The following is a 14,368-nucleotide window of genomic DNA, read 5'->3' on the forward strand; positions in this document are numbered from 1 at the left end:
TGGGTGCTGTTTGGTTATTTAACCATCCATTGAATGCACACAGCAATGCCTTATGGCCATTCCCATCCACTACCTGACTCCCTCCACCCAAAACACATCCTCCTGGGATCCCTTTGAGTTCCCTCTATCAAGAGAAAATATCAAACCTTAGCCTGTTATTTCTAATCAGTCTGCTGGGAGTTAATGGCTTAGTTACAGCTGTAAATGACTACTGGTGTAATACAAATGTCTTAACCGAGTCTGCCTTCAGCCACTTGATTTATATCTCTTCCATGCACGGAAGCCCTGTTCAAAACAAGCAACACAAACCCTACAGTTTTGGCTTGAGGCAGTGAATAGACATTTTCGAGGTCCTGCCATCATATGCCGAGGTAATGACTCTATTTTCCAGCTGTTGCGAACTTAAGTCCAGGTAGTACCATTATACCACTTCCTGGAAAATGCCCATCCCATACCTACACAAAAGCCCACACTGTTGATTTGCCATTGCATGTTTTATTTGCATTTCAATTGTGCCACACTTTAGGCTTATTCCTATTTACTCTAGCCATTGTCTTAATAGGCAGTGTAGTGCACGCTCTCAGCGGATGCAAGCTCGCGAAGGCTACTTTCCCCAAAAGTGCGGCTGGGGGGTTTCATTGCAGTCACTCAATGGGACATGTGCAATTTGGCCTTCTGATATGCCGCAGCAGCCGTGGGGTGGTAGGGAGATGGGCTGAAGGGGCCGGCGAGCAAGAGAAGCAGCAGCTACGGCGACAGTAGCAAATTAGTTCAATATACCAGTTCTTATCTCCTCCTTGCAAATAAGGGCAGTATGAAATGTCTAGGAAGGTTGTAGGGGCTGTTGTTGGGGGCAAGTGGTTACGGTGCAGGAAAGCTGCATCACATGAAGGTGATTCCGGGAAAGTGTGGAGCACAAAAAGGTCACAGATCCATATGTAGAATGGCAAACTAGTAATACTTTGACCTTACTCCTGTCTCTGATCAATGAAGTTAGGATTGTGTCACACTTTGAACCGCCCCCATCTATTCCAGTTATGATTGCTGTTATGTGACATTTGTTTGGGTAATTGGGGCTCTTAAAGCCAAACATGGTCCTAATGCCACCTCTTAGCCTCTCATGTTGCTTCTGTGCAGAAGGGTCCCCACTTCTCCTCTGCGACATATGTTTTTATTCGACCTGATCCATTTTTTATAATTTGATTCGAATCCCATTTTCACTAGTGTCCGTCCGGAAAAGAAAGGACCATTCCACATGGTCAAAAGTCTTCTCGGTGTCTATAGAAACAAGCACTGCAGGGATCAGTTTGCTTTCTACCTTCTCTAAAATTTGACATACTGTGCTTATATTGTCATGTGTTTGTCTTGATTTAATAAAGCCGGATTGATCCGTGTGTATTAATGATGGTAAAATGTCTACCAGTCGGTTGGACAGGACCTTGGTGAAGATTTTTGCGTCCAGGTTGATAAGTACATTTTGGCGGTAGGACCCGCAAACTGTTGGGTCTTTACCGGGTTTAGGAAACAGAATTATTTTTGCTTCTTCCATGGTAGGTGATATTTGTCCCTTCTGTAGAAAAGAATTGAACATATGAGCTAAAACAGGGTTTAAGATTTTGCATATGTTTTGTAAAATTTAGCAGGAAAGCTGTCTGGACCGGGTGATTTATTAAGTGGTAATTCTCGGATGACCCATTGTACCTCATTTGTCATGATAGTTTTGTGTAGGATTTGAGCCTCGGCTGTCCTAAGTTTGGGGAGTATGACCAATTCCAGGTATGTTATTTGGGTGAGAGGGTCCGGCAGATCAGATTTATACAGATTAAAGTAGAATGTCTGAAAATGTGCAAGGATGCCGGTAGTTTCAGTGATCCTCTCTCCAGAGGGTAGTTTGATTTGTTGTATAATCTGGGAGGCATCCCTTTGGTGAAGTTTAGATGCTAGGAGGCGATCCATTTTGTTCGTTTTTATGTAATACCGCTGTTTAAGTAATAAGAGTGATTTTTCTGCTTTCTTTTATGAGGTGAAGGTTTAGCCTACCATGCGCAGTGTGGAAGGATTTTTTCAAGCTACGGTCTGTATTGGTTTCCATCTTTTTCATAATGTGTGATAGTTCCGCTTCTAGTTTCAATTCGAGGACCGTTAACGGTTTGTGTCTTTTGGCGTCTGCAGCTATAAGAACTTCCCGCGTAGTGGCTTTGAGCACGTCCCAAATGTTATTCAGTGACGTCCCCCCTGGCAGATTTATGTCAAAGTATTCAGTATTATGTGGGGCAGCTTCATCTTTAATGACTTGGTCTTGAAGCAGAGCCTGCAGGAATTTCCAGGACCAAATCTGTGGACGCAGGGTTATAATATCTAATGTTAATGTAATTGGGGCATGATCTGAGAGAGTTATTGGATGTGTTAATTAAGCAATACGCCCCGAGCAGCGGGGGCATTACTGAGTCAGGTAGTGCCCCGGGGCCCATAGTTATAGAATGTTAACAAAGGCCCTGGGGCATTGTCAGACTTGGTAATGCCCACGCTGCGAGGGGCATATTGCTATTAGTACCCCAGCCTGCAAGACGGGGGTACTAATAGCATTCTTTTCTGTTCCGAAACGCTGCAGCGTTTCCAAACAGAAAATACAAAAAATAAAAAATGTCCAAGGAAATGGCCGCCTGTAAAGGGAAAACAGAGTCCGTTTTCCCTTTTCATGGTGGTCATCGGGAGCAGACGTGCTGGGAACAGAAGTGTTCCCAGCGCGTTCACTTCCGAAAAAGAAGAAATCTGAAGGTAAGTGGGGTTGGGAGGGCTGGGAAGGCGGGGAGTGGAGAGGAAACCCCCCCCAAAAAAATGACATACCTGAATCCCCGGCGGGGGACGAAGGCGGCCTCCAGCCGTGTGGAGGCTCAGAGCGTGGATGGCCCTGCTTTGAGTCTCCTCAATGGCTGAGAGGATGCCATGCCCCCTACCTGGGGCAAAGGTGTGGAATCCCGGCTGAGGGATTCCTGGCCGGGTAATGCCCCAGCGAGGGCCAATCAGAATGCTTGTTATATTCTGGTTGACCCTCGCCGGGTACTAACTTGTGATATAAAGCCCAGCAACGAGGTGGAGGACCAAGCATAATCTATGCGAGAGAATGACCTATGTACTTGCGTATAAAAGGAATAACCTTTCTCCTCCCCCTCCAGGGCGAGCCAAATATCAACTAAGGATTGATCTGCAAATTTATGTTGCACCCCACTCAAGGGGGAGTGTGCAACCCATTGGGTCGCTGTGCTCCTGTCTCTTGCTGGGTCCCATGCCCTGCTATATTGTGGTTCACTAAATTAAGGTCATTAAATAGAGGTAGATTGCCCCAGGGGACTGCAAGTGTTGACGACTGAAAATGGTGGTAACCTTTCACATATCAAGGATTCCACTGGGACTAGGTCTACTTCCATTCCCATAGCATATACTAAGTCACCATTCTTGGGAAAAGGGGTGGGCAGAGCGGTAGCATACCACCTTCTTTCGTCTTACCGCCTTCTTTCCATGGTCCACCTTTTCCTTCTCTCCCTCTCCACCTTACACAGCCTATCACCAGCTACCCAGGTCCTTGCTGAAACATACCCCAAATGTCTTCTACTTTGTCCACAGAGACAGGCATTTGTGTTCTCACTATGAAAGGTGAAAGGTCTCGACAAGAGAGTTTTTAGCTGAAATGACATGCCCCTGCTTTGGAGAATTTGCTTCTTCCAAGCTAATTAAGCCTTGACTAGTTTTCAGTGGGCAACAGCAAACAACAATGGCCCCCTCTCCAATGCTTTATGTTTGAACCAAAACTAGAATTCGAACAGCTACCCAGGTCCTTGCTGAAACATACCCCAAATGTCTTCCACTTTGCCCCCAGAGACAGGCATTTGTGTTCTCACTGTGAAAGGTGAAAGGTTTTGCCATTTAGGCTTTAACAGCTCTCACCCCACCAAGAGCTGTGCTTTTGGGACGCCCCAGACTTGTGTCTCGACAAGAGAGTTTTTAGCTGAAATGACATGCCCCTGCTTTGGAGAATTTGCTTTTTCCATGCTAATTAAGCATTGACTAGTTTTCAGTGGACAACAGCAAACAACAAAGTCCTCCTCTCCAATGCTTTATGTTTGAACCAAAACTAGAATTCAAACAGCTACCCAGGTCTTTGCTGAAACATACCCCAAATGTCTTCCACTTTGCCCCCAGAGACAGACATTTGAGTTCTCACTGTGAAAGGTGAAAGGTTTTGCCATTTAGGCTTTAACAGCTCTCACCCCACCAAGAGCTGTGCTTTTGGGACGCCCCAGTCTTGTGTCTCGACAAGAGAATTTTTAGCTGACATGACATGCCCCTGCTTTGGAGAATTTGCTTCTTCCATGCTAATTAAGCCTTGACTAGTTTTCAGTGGACAACAGAAAACAAAAATGGGTTCCTCTCCAATGCTTTATGTTTGAACCAAAACTAGAATTCGAATCGACTGTCGACTGATCTGGCATTGAATTCTTAACTGCATGCCAATAGAGGTTCATCGCTACACGCCATCTACCTAGAACAATGGTATCTACTGTACCCTTGCAATCTTCTCCTATTTTACCATTAACGATGTCCCACCGTGAAGTTGCACACAATTATATTTATCATCTATCTATTAGGTAATCCCTTTCTGATTTCCTTCACCCTTGTATGCAGGACAGTGCAGAGTAAGCAATGGAGCTATCAACGTTAAGACAATAATGGGCCTCAGTACAAGTATAGCAGTAAGGCAACAATGGCGCCGGCATTGCTACCGTACCAACATACTAGGAGTTCTGCTCGCGGGTGCCCTTGCAGCCACCAGGTCTGACCTGGTGGCCGTACCGGCACCCACAAGCAGAACATGATGGTAGCACCGGTACTGTTATTAACGGTACCGGTGCTACCACCCTCCCCATTCCCATTGAGCCCTGAGGAGCTCAAATGGGAATGGGATGTACCGGGCCTGGCACCCGCGAAAGGGCAATTACTGGGTCCGGCTGGGCCGGAATAGCCTGGTAATTGCCCATTTGCGGATGCCGGACCCGGATGCGAGTTTGGATGTAGCCTTGCTGGTAAAACCGGCAAGGCTACCTCCAACCTCGTAATGATGCCCAATATCTCCTTTTAGAAGAAGTGTGCAAGTAATATCGAAGTGTCTCAGAGATAGATGTCTTTTCTACCATCTCTATTCAATTGTGACTCACCATTTAGTTCATGTATCCCTCCTTGTAGGAAAATATACTGTCGCTGGAAGCTCTGAAGATTGTTTTCCAGCTCCGAGGAATCAAGTTGGCTTCTCTTGAGCCTCCCTTTCTCAGACCTGTCAATGAGAAAACTTCTTTTACTTTACTGAACCTTCATTTACATCAAGGAGCTTGCGAAAAAGACAGGGAAAGCAACACCCCTATACTTATTTAAACTGAATATTTATATAGCACAAATGTAGCCGAGAAGAAGATAGCATGCTATACAACTTGTTTAGTTTATGTGCCTTGTCAGCCCATAGGATAAACACTCAAAGGAAGGAGAAGAAATGCAGAGAGGGGATGGCGCCCAGCAATAATACTCGGATTGCTTGCCCCCTCAGACTGCCACAACCAAAAATACATGTTTAGGTTGTAGACAGAGGGACATGGGGGCAAACAATCCCCCATACCATTTAGGACATCAATATATATATATATATATATATATATTTTACAGGGTCTGAGGTAGCGGCCCTGCAGTTATGGTTAAGATGCTCAAACCATAGGAAGAGCACTTTTTGGGTGGCTTATAACTTCGCACCCCCGGGATGAATCATCACATAACTTTGCAAAACAAGTAAATGGCCCCGTCAGATCAATCCTGCAAAGTTTGGTGAGGTTTTGTCAAGGGGGGGGGGGAGTTTTAAGGGGGTCCCAAAATGTGTGGTTTTACCCATAGATGCAATGGAAAAAGAAATTTGCTCACGCCTACAGCCCAAAATGCTAGGCGAATTTTCACCAAATGTGTGGCAGGAGCGGAAGCTTGGTCCCGTAAGCGTGCTTTTGTAAATTTAGTGTAAATCTGTCCAGTAGTTTTTTTTAAAACGACCAAAAAGTAGGTCCAAAAGAATTAGTGATCTCTGGGTTCGTTCCGCAAAATTACTTCCCTCTTAGGCCGGTGGATGGGCGCCCGATTGGTCGAGGGGCAGAAGTGATGTTTGTACATTAGACAAAGTCACTGATTGGATGGTGAAGAGCGTGAGGGGCCTCAGATTTTTGGAGACTCCCACCATGTTGGATCTGTGGACATCCTCCAGTGTCGGCGGACATCCCAGTAAAAAAAATATAAAAAAACAAAACATTGTACTTGTCAAACTAATGAAACATTAACTGTGGAGTTGAGGGATGATGAGGGTGGGATGGGATATGGCCTTAAAAAGCCAAAAAACTGGCATGTTTCTTCTCCGATGTCCACAAACAGCCCGGGGCAGTCCTGTGGTGTCTGCGAACATCACAAGGACATCCTTTCGATTGCAGCGGGATGGGGGTGAGTTTCATTAGTTCACCATGCATCATACATACTTGGTATGCTGTTAATTGTGTTGTGGTCAGTGCCTAGATTCGGCCCTCCAGAATATGTGCACTGGCCACAATGACTACAGTAGTAGTATGTGTATTGTAATTATAGGAAATGTAGTAGGAGTAAAGCCAGAATGAGCATAGTAGCAATATGTGATGCGCTTCCTGAAGAGTGCTGACTCAGAGTGCTGGCTGTTCGGGTGGAGACTCCGGTGAATTTGGAACGCTGGCTACTATTGAATTGCTGTTGGACAGACTACATTTTTCCTGGGACACTCTTGATTAGGCTCTGCCTACTTACCCAAGAAACTTCTTAAACCCCTGCCCACGTGCTTCCTGTGCACGCGCTTCCTGCAGAGTGCTGACTCCGAGTGCTGGCTGTTCAGCTGTTCAGTTGTGCAGCTGGGCAGCCGGTACCCTGAGTTGACACGCAGTACTCAGCTTATGTGTTAGTGGGTTTGCTCCGAGCTATTTTGGTAGTACCTTTGTGCTTTGTAGCTCTCTTCCTTTCTTTATTTTTTGGTACTGCATGTACCACGTTTATAATTTAAAGACAAACATGCCTAATATCAAGATGAATGACAAACTTAGTGTAAGAATCCACCATGTACCTCCTGATTCTTTAACTCCAAACGAGGTGGAACAAATGAAATCTCTCCCTGCACCATTGCACCCGATTCGCAAAGCGAAAGGAAACAATTTGCTCTCAGGCGCATGCGTGGATTTTCGGAAATTGTGGCCATCGAAAAGAAGATTTACAAGCTTGTACTCCACAAAAAAAAGACTATGGGCCCGCTGGTGACACCCCAAGTTGGTGAGTTACAACCACATTTAAGTTTAAATAAAAGCTTTTCAGCTGAAGATAATACGTGCAGAAGTGGAACAAAGGACGCACATGAAACGGGGTCAGCCATTATGTCTGACACAGAGACTGAGCTAAGAACTAGAGAAACAATTCATGTACAAATATGCTCAGCACCTATAATAATAAGCAGTACGAAGAAAGTGAAAGGCGTCGAGAAAATAAATCAGTGCAAGGCTGTTTTAAACAAATGATGGTTGAAGTGCATGCAAGGGAAAGGGTGTATACTTCGAAATTCTATGTCAAGACTTGGAGGCTCAGATTATGCTCTGAACTTTCCTTTACTACTCGAGCAGCAAAGTAACAATAAACAATTATGAAAAACCAATAAACAAAAACTACAATTCCCAGCAGCATGCAATGAATTCTTAGTCTGTTTTTCATAAACTCATAAAAAAACCACATGGTCCCTCAGTCCAATCATATCTCATCTCTTCTCCTATAACCACTGCCTGAACCACAATCCTTCCTCTTTCTTTGCTGCTCGAGCAGCCGATATAAGTGCATTTCGTTTATTATACTTGTATTAAACTTGTACAGTTACACTTGTAACAGCCAACAAATACTACCTCAATAGTTGCTACTCTTACAAGGAAGCTATCCTCCAAGCTAAAAAAGAGACATACAACACACGCATAACTCATGCTGAATCTAATACTAAGGAGCTCTTCAAAATACTGAAGGAATTAGAATCACCCTCCTCCACCCCTGACACTTGCAGTAAAGACAGCGCGTGGTGTTCCAACATCCAAAAAGCTCTCCTAGACAAGATAGCTATGCTCCAGTTGAAAGTTAATAATACAAAAACTGCATTGAAAACACTGCAAAACCCAATCCTGCAACAACCCCATTGGTTTCGCACTCAGGCTCCTGATAGCTTCACACCACTTACTATCGCAGAAGTCGAAAGTATCATTTGCAAACTTAAACCTTCCAATTGTCAGGGTGACACATGCCCCGGTTGTATACTAATTGACCTTTTCACAACTGACATCGGGAGAATTGACCTCGGGAGAATTGACCTAATTTAGAAGGTCAATTAGGACATATATGCAGGGGAAACCCCCCGCAATTCCACACCCATTCCCCTCATATTATTTTTAATCCAAAACCAGCACAATACATATATAAAATAACTAAAATAATATAAAGGTCAATTGTGCAGAAGGTCAATTAGGACCACTATAATTAGGTCAATTGTGCAAAAGGTCAATTGTAAAAGGTCAATTTGGGTAATACCACATGCCCCGCCTCTATCATCAAGGAAGCTGCCCACGAGCTAGCCCCTTTCGTCACAGCCTTCATTAATGCCTCCTTCATTACTGGCACTGTCCCTGACAACCTCAAGGACGCCTGGGTCCTTCTCTTAAGAAAACCGACACTGGACGCAAACATACCAATCAACTACAGGCCCATCACCCCTGTCCCTTTCATACTCAAGATTCTAGATTGTGCGGCTTATCTGCAGATACAGGACTACTTGGAATCTAACAATCTTCTTGGCCTAAGACAATCCGGCTTCCGCCCTAGGCATGGAACTGAGACTGCGCTTATCGACCTCAAGACACAAATTGAGGACTTCAAAGATAACGGCAAATTAGCCTTGCTACTTCTCCTTGATTTTTCAGCGGCATTTGACCTTGTCAACCACCACATCCTTTGTCAACACCTCATATCCGCTGCCCACTTCTCTGACAAAGCTACCACTTGGATCAGATCATTCCTGAACAAGAGATCCATGAGGGTCTTCTCCCCTTCCGCCGCGGCTGAACCATCACCAGTCCTCTGTGAGGTCCCCCAAGGATCCTGTGTCTCTCCCACACTCTATAATGTATTCACCAAGCCTCTATTTAACATAATTGACTATCTGGGTGTCGCATACACCAACTATGCTGATGACACCCAGATACTCATTCCTATCACGGGTGACCACACTATAGACACTAAGGCACTGATTGAGGTCTAGCAAGTCATACAGGCCTGGATGGCCCAACTTGAGCTCTGTCTTAATGATGACAAGACAGAGCTCCTCATCCTTGGCTCACAGAATCGAATCGACAAATTGAGCCTGGCCTTCAAAGCCTTTATCATCGATGGCAACACCATCCAAGTCTCTAATAATATCAAAACTCTCGGAATCTACCTTGATTACACACTTTCGCTTAGCAGGCAAACTGATGCCGTCATCGCTGCCTCTGCATACACCCTCAAACTGATTTCAGCTTGTCACCCACCCTTTCCTTACCACCCCAAATTGCATTACTCTCACCAGGACATTGATTATGTCTAATTTTTATTTTTAAATTTGTTTATTGGCATTTGTTATTATACAACTTAACATGTCATTTTAAGTGTGCCATTAGTTACAGGATCATCAGCATTTCATAATACACGGTAACTTCTTTTTTCCTATTGTTCTTAAAGTTAACTTAACAAGATTAACTGTCTCCTGGTATTGGCTCTGTTATTTAGTCTCTTGGTTCTCAGCATGGTGGGGTGTTGGAATTGCAGGGGGTGTTCTGGGCATCCGGAGGTCTGTTCGAGTCTTTGCGGGTCCCCCTTATAAGATTGTTTTGTTCTTACAGTTCTATATGATCTAATCCGTGTTTGTTCATGGGGGTTTATCATCTGAGGGTTAAAATATGCTTCTAGTGATTTCCTTCCATGCTTCCAGAGTCGCGCCTGACTCATCAGTTGACCTGGTAATGCTGTCTTCCCATGCCTTTGTTTCTGCGTTGACCCATCTCTCCAATTCATTGTACCATGCGTTGTACCTCGGCCCTGCAGGCTTTTTCCAAGACATGGCAATATGCCTTTTGGCCAGTATGCACATTAAATCCATTAGTTTCACCCAGTGTTTGAGTTTGGCTGGTCTGGGCCCGCTTTTTCATATGTCTGCTTTATTTTCTCCCACAAGGACTGTGTCTTGGTGCACTCCCAAAACATGTGAAGTAGGTCTGCCTTATCCGCCTTACACCAGGGACAGTTGGGTCGTGTTTGTTTGTTGGGTTTTGCCAGCCTGCAGGGGGTTAGATATGTTCGGTGTAGCATGTTTAATTGTATTGATCGGAACCTATGGTTTCTGGACACTGCTTTGGGTAATGTTAGCACTCTGCCCCATTCCCCTTCTGTCATCTCTCGTCTCATGTCTGTCTCCCACTTACTCTTCATTTCCCCGCTTCTAGGGTTAGGGTTGTCACTGAGGTGGCTGTATATCTGGGAGACCGATTTTGGTCTCTCGCCTAAATTGTATAGTAGTGTCGTGAGGGGGTCTGACTCAGGTTCTTTGGGCCAAGTGTTCCATTTATTTCGTGCTATTTTGCGTATCTTTCGGTACCATAGGAATTGGCCAGCGTGTATACCATCTTCCCTCTGCAGTGAATTAAACTCCCTGAAGGAGCCCTCACCGTATAGTTCTCCCCATGTGTAGACCCCTTTTTTCTCCCAGAGCCTGAGGTGCAGCAGATCAGTGTCTGTTTTACACAGGTCCCAGATCATTGGTATTTCTGGGGAGTATGGATGCTTTAGGTGACTTATCGACTTCGCTCTTTGCCATATTTTCCTTCCCAGGGTGGCTATGAAGGGTATGTTTCTCAGTAGGTGGTGTGGTGCCCAAATGAGTTCCTTTAATTGTATCAGAGAGATCATGGATTGTAGTAGGGGGGTCTCTGATGTAGCGTCATCCGCTAACCATTGGACACGAAGCTGAGTTGAGCAGCTAGGTAATATTTTTCAAGATTCAGGAGTTGGATTCCACCCTGCGCATATGTTAGGACGAGAGTGGAGTGTGCTATTTTGTGCCTACCCTGCCCCCAGAGGAATTCACGGATTATCGTCTTGAGCTGGCGAAAGAATGGGCTATTAATATAGTATTGTACGTTTTGGAACTCATACAGAAACCTGGGGAGTACAATCATTTTGATTATTGAGGCTCTGCCCATCACTGACAGGGGAAGTTTCGCCCAAAATATCATTGATCTGCGCAATGTAGGTAGCACTGCTTTCGTGTTGTGTTCATGCATCAATCCCGGGGTGTGCATTATCTGTATTCCGAGGTAATGGAATGCAGTGGTCTGCCATTGTATTCCTAATGATGGGAGCTCCTCTATGCGTTTGTCTTTGAGTCCTGCCAGTGAAAACAAGCAGGACTTTGCCTTGCTAAACTGTATGCCGGAGACGTTAGAAAAGTTATCGAGAACTTCTAGCATGGTTGGGATATTAAGGTGCAGATCTTTGACATACAGTAGAACATCATCTGCGTAGAGTGAGATGATGTGATCTATCCCTCCCAGCCTTATCCCTACATCTAAAAATAGCTTCCTAAAATAAATGGCGATAGGTTCTAGACCAAGTATATAAAGCATGGGGGATAATGGGCATCCTTGCCTAGTGCCCCTGCATATATCCCATACCTCCGACACATATCTCCCAGTTTTAACCCGTGCTCTTGGCTTGGTGTAGAGTATGTTAATCCATCTAATGAACCCCGGCCGAATCCAAATTCCTTTAGGACAGCCACCAGCCATTCCCAATATATGGAATTGAATGCTTTAATGGCGTCAAGCGACAGTAAGGCGTACGGTTCAGTGCTTGCGTCCGTTTGCATTATGATGTGCTGAAGTATGCGTAAATTCATGGTTGTGTTACAGCCTGGCACAAACCCGCATTGGTCTATGTGCACAATATCTCCTATTAGTCTGGACAGCCTCTTTACCAGGATTGTGGTTATTATTTTCACATCGTAGTTAAGCATGGCGAGTGGGCGGTAAGAGTCGCATTTATCAGCCGGTTTATTTAGCTTGAGGACTGGGATCACTAAGGTTTCCCTCATGCTGCCGGGTAGGACTCCTCGTTCATATTCTTCTTGGAAGACCTCGTGTAAGAGTGGTATCAGGGAGGAACCGTACGTTTTATAAAATTCCGAGGGTAGCCCGTCGCTGCCTGGGGCCTTGCACGTAGCCTGTGATTTAATTGCTTCGGCTATATCCTCTGTTGTGATGCGTGCGTCTAGGGTTTCGGATTGTGCGGGGGAGAGCCTGGGCAGTCCTATCTCTTCTAGGGTATCCATAATCCGGTCTTGGGGGACTCTAGCCCTGTGGGAATATAAATGTGCATAATAATTTTTAAAAGTATCATTTATACTTTGCTGGGTTTGGTGTATGTTGCCTTCTTTATCCTGTAGTGTGGTGATTGTGTGTCTGGGGTGTTCTTTTCTGCAGAGCCAGGCTAACAGCCTGCTTGGTCTGTCGGCCTCCACATGTGCTCCGTTTGTTTTGGTAGCATAATAGAACTTGGCTAGCCTATTCCAGACTTTTGAGCAGTCATCTCTGAGTGTTCTGAGTTTATCTTCCTGTTGCTGGGGATCTGTGGGGTTAGTATCTAGCCTCTCAATCTCTCGCTCTCCCTGAGTTAGTTCTTCTCACAGCTGTTTCCTTATGCCTCCCGCTTTCGTTATGACTTCTCCCAGCGTTTCTACTTTTAGGGCTTCCCATACTGTGCTCACGTGATCTACGCTTCCCCTATTTACTTCTATGTAGTCGTCGATCGAGTCCTTCAGTTCATCGCTGAATGCCTGGTCTTTCAAGGCTTCCACTGGCATTCGCCACATGGGGACGGGGGTCTAGGACCAGTGTGATTCCATTCTACCACTAGAGGGGAGTGGTCTGAGACTGTTCTTCCCAGGTATTTTGCTTCTTCTATTTGGGGTAGGTGTACCCTGCTTATGAAGACGTAATCTAATCTTGTGTACAGGCCGTGTGGGAACGAGAAGTATGAGTAGCTTCGTGCCTGTGGGTGCAGTTCCCACCATGTATCAACTAAGTCTAGTCTATCATGGTATTTAGTGCGGTTGTTGCGGTCGATGGACCTTTTCGTTGAGGTAGGGACCTGTCTAGTTCTGGGTTATGCACACAATTGAAGTCATCCCCCCAAATGAAAAAGCCATTTCTGTATGGCGTAATTCTGGTATACATTGAGGTTAGGTGGGCCGGGATGTTATTATTGGGGAGGTAGGAGTTCACTATGCATAATTCTTGTTGTTCAATGTGTCCCCATAGTATTACAAATCTGCCTTCTGGTTCTCTTTCAGATTTAATTAGCTGAAATGGGAGATGGGGTGAATCCAGGTATATACTCCTCTCGCGTCCTTGGAGTAAGTGGTTCCAAATCCCTGCCCACCCCAGTGTTCCCGGAGTTTGGCCATGGACTCTTCGGTGCAGTGTGTTTCTTGTAATAATGCTATTCCCACCCCTTTTCTATGTAAGTAGGACTTGATTCTGTTCCTTCGGAGGTAAGTGCCGAGGCCCTTTACGTTCCATGTCATTATCTTAATTCTCATTGCCATGTCACCTTATGGAGCACGTTTTAGGCGTTGCAGTCTCCCAGGGGGGTTACCCGGAGTTGCGTTTTGATGACTAGTGACTTCTCCTATCTGCCCATGTTGTGGTAGTGGTTCATCGACCCCCGCCTCTTCTCCTGCTTCCATCATATTGTAATCTGGAGACTTACCAACTGTTATTACTTTCATTCTGGTGAATGAATAAACCAAACCGTTCAACTGTGAACTGCCCCCAGCAGTTGCTTCCAACTTGCAGCGCTCAGGGGTTCCCGAGCCTTCTAGGCCACTCCAGGCCTTTCCGTGCGGGTGGTGTGTAGGTTTTCGGCCTGCACGTTTCCTGTAGGGGTGGGTCCCCGTAATGTCCGCTTGTGGTTCCTTGTGCTCCTGTCCGTTGTTGCTATCTTTATGCTGTGGTCCCAATTGCAATCTAATTGTGTGTTTTGTGCTTCAGTGTGGGACCTTCCGCTATTTATCGTAGTGGTAGTTATTTGCTTATCTCATGTCCTATTTTGGTGGTTTCTCCCCGTCGTCTGCTAGATTATTATGTTCGAGCCACATGTTTGCTGCAGCTGGGTTCTCTAAGAAGACTGCTCTTCCTTTATAGAGTACTTTGAG

General features: G+C 45.3%; 1 protein-coding gene across 1 annotated transcript in view; it reads right to left on the minus strand.

Annotated features, from left to right (window-relative positions):
• LOC138473605 (butyrophilin subfamily 1 member A1-like) overlaps nucleotides 1-14,368 on the minus strand; it is a 324,409-nt gene that overhangs the window by 203,059 nt on the left and 106,982 nt on the right. Inside the window, exon 2 of the mRNA XM_069612162.1 lies at nucleotides 5,214-5,329. The gene's annotated coding sequence lies outside the window, so the exon portion shown is untranslated. The remainder of the gene's footprint in view (nucleotides 1-5,213; nucleotides 5,330-14,368) is intronic.

This window comes from Ambystoma mexicanum, chromosome 8 (assembly GCF_040938575.1).
Source record: "Ambystoma mexicanum isolate Mex_15411 chromosome 8, UKY_AmexF1_1, whole genome shotgun sequence".
Classification (NCBI taxonomy): Eukaryota; Metazoa; Chordata; class Amphibia; order Caudata; family Ambystomatidae; genus Ambystoma; species Ambystoma mexicanum.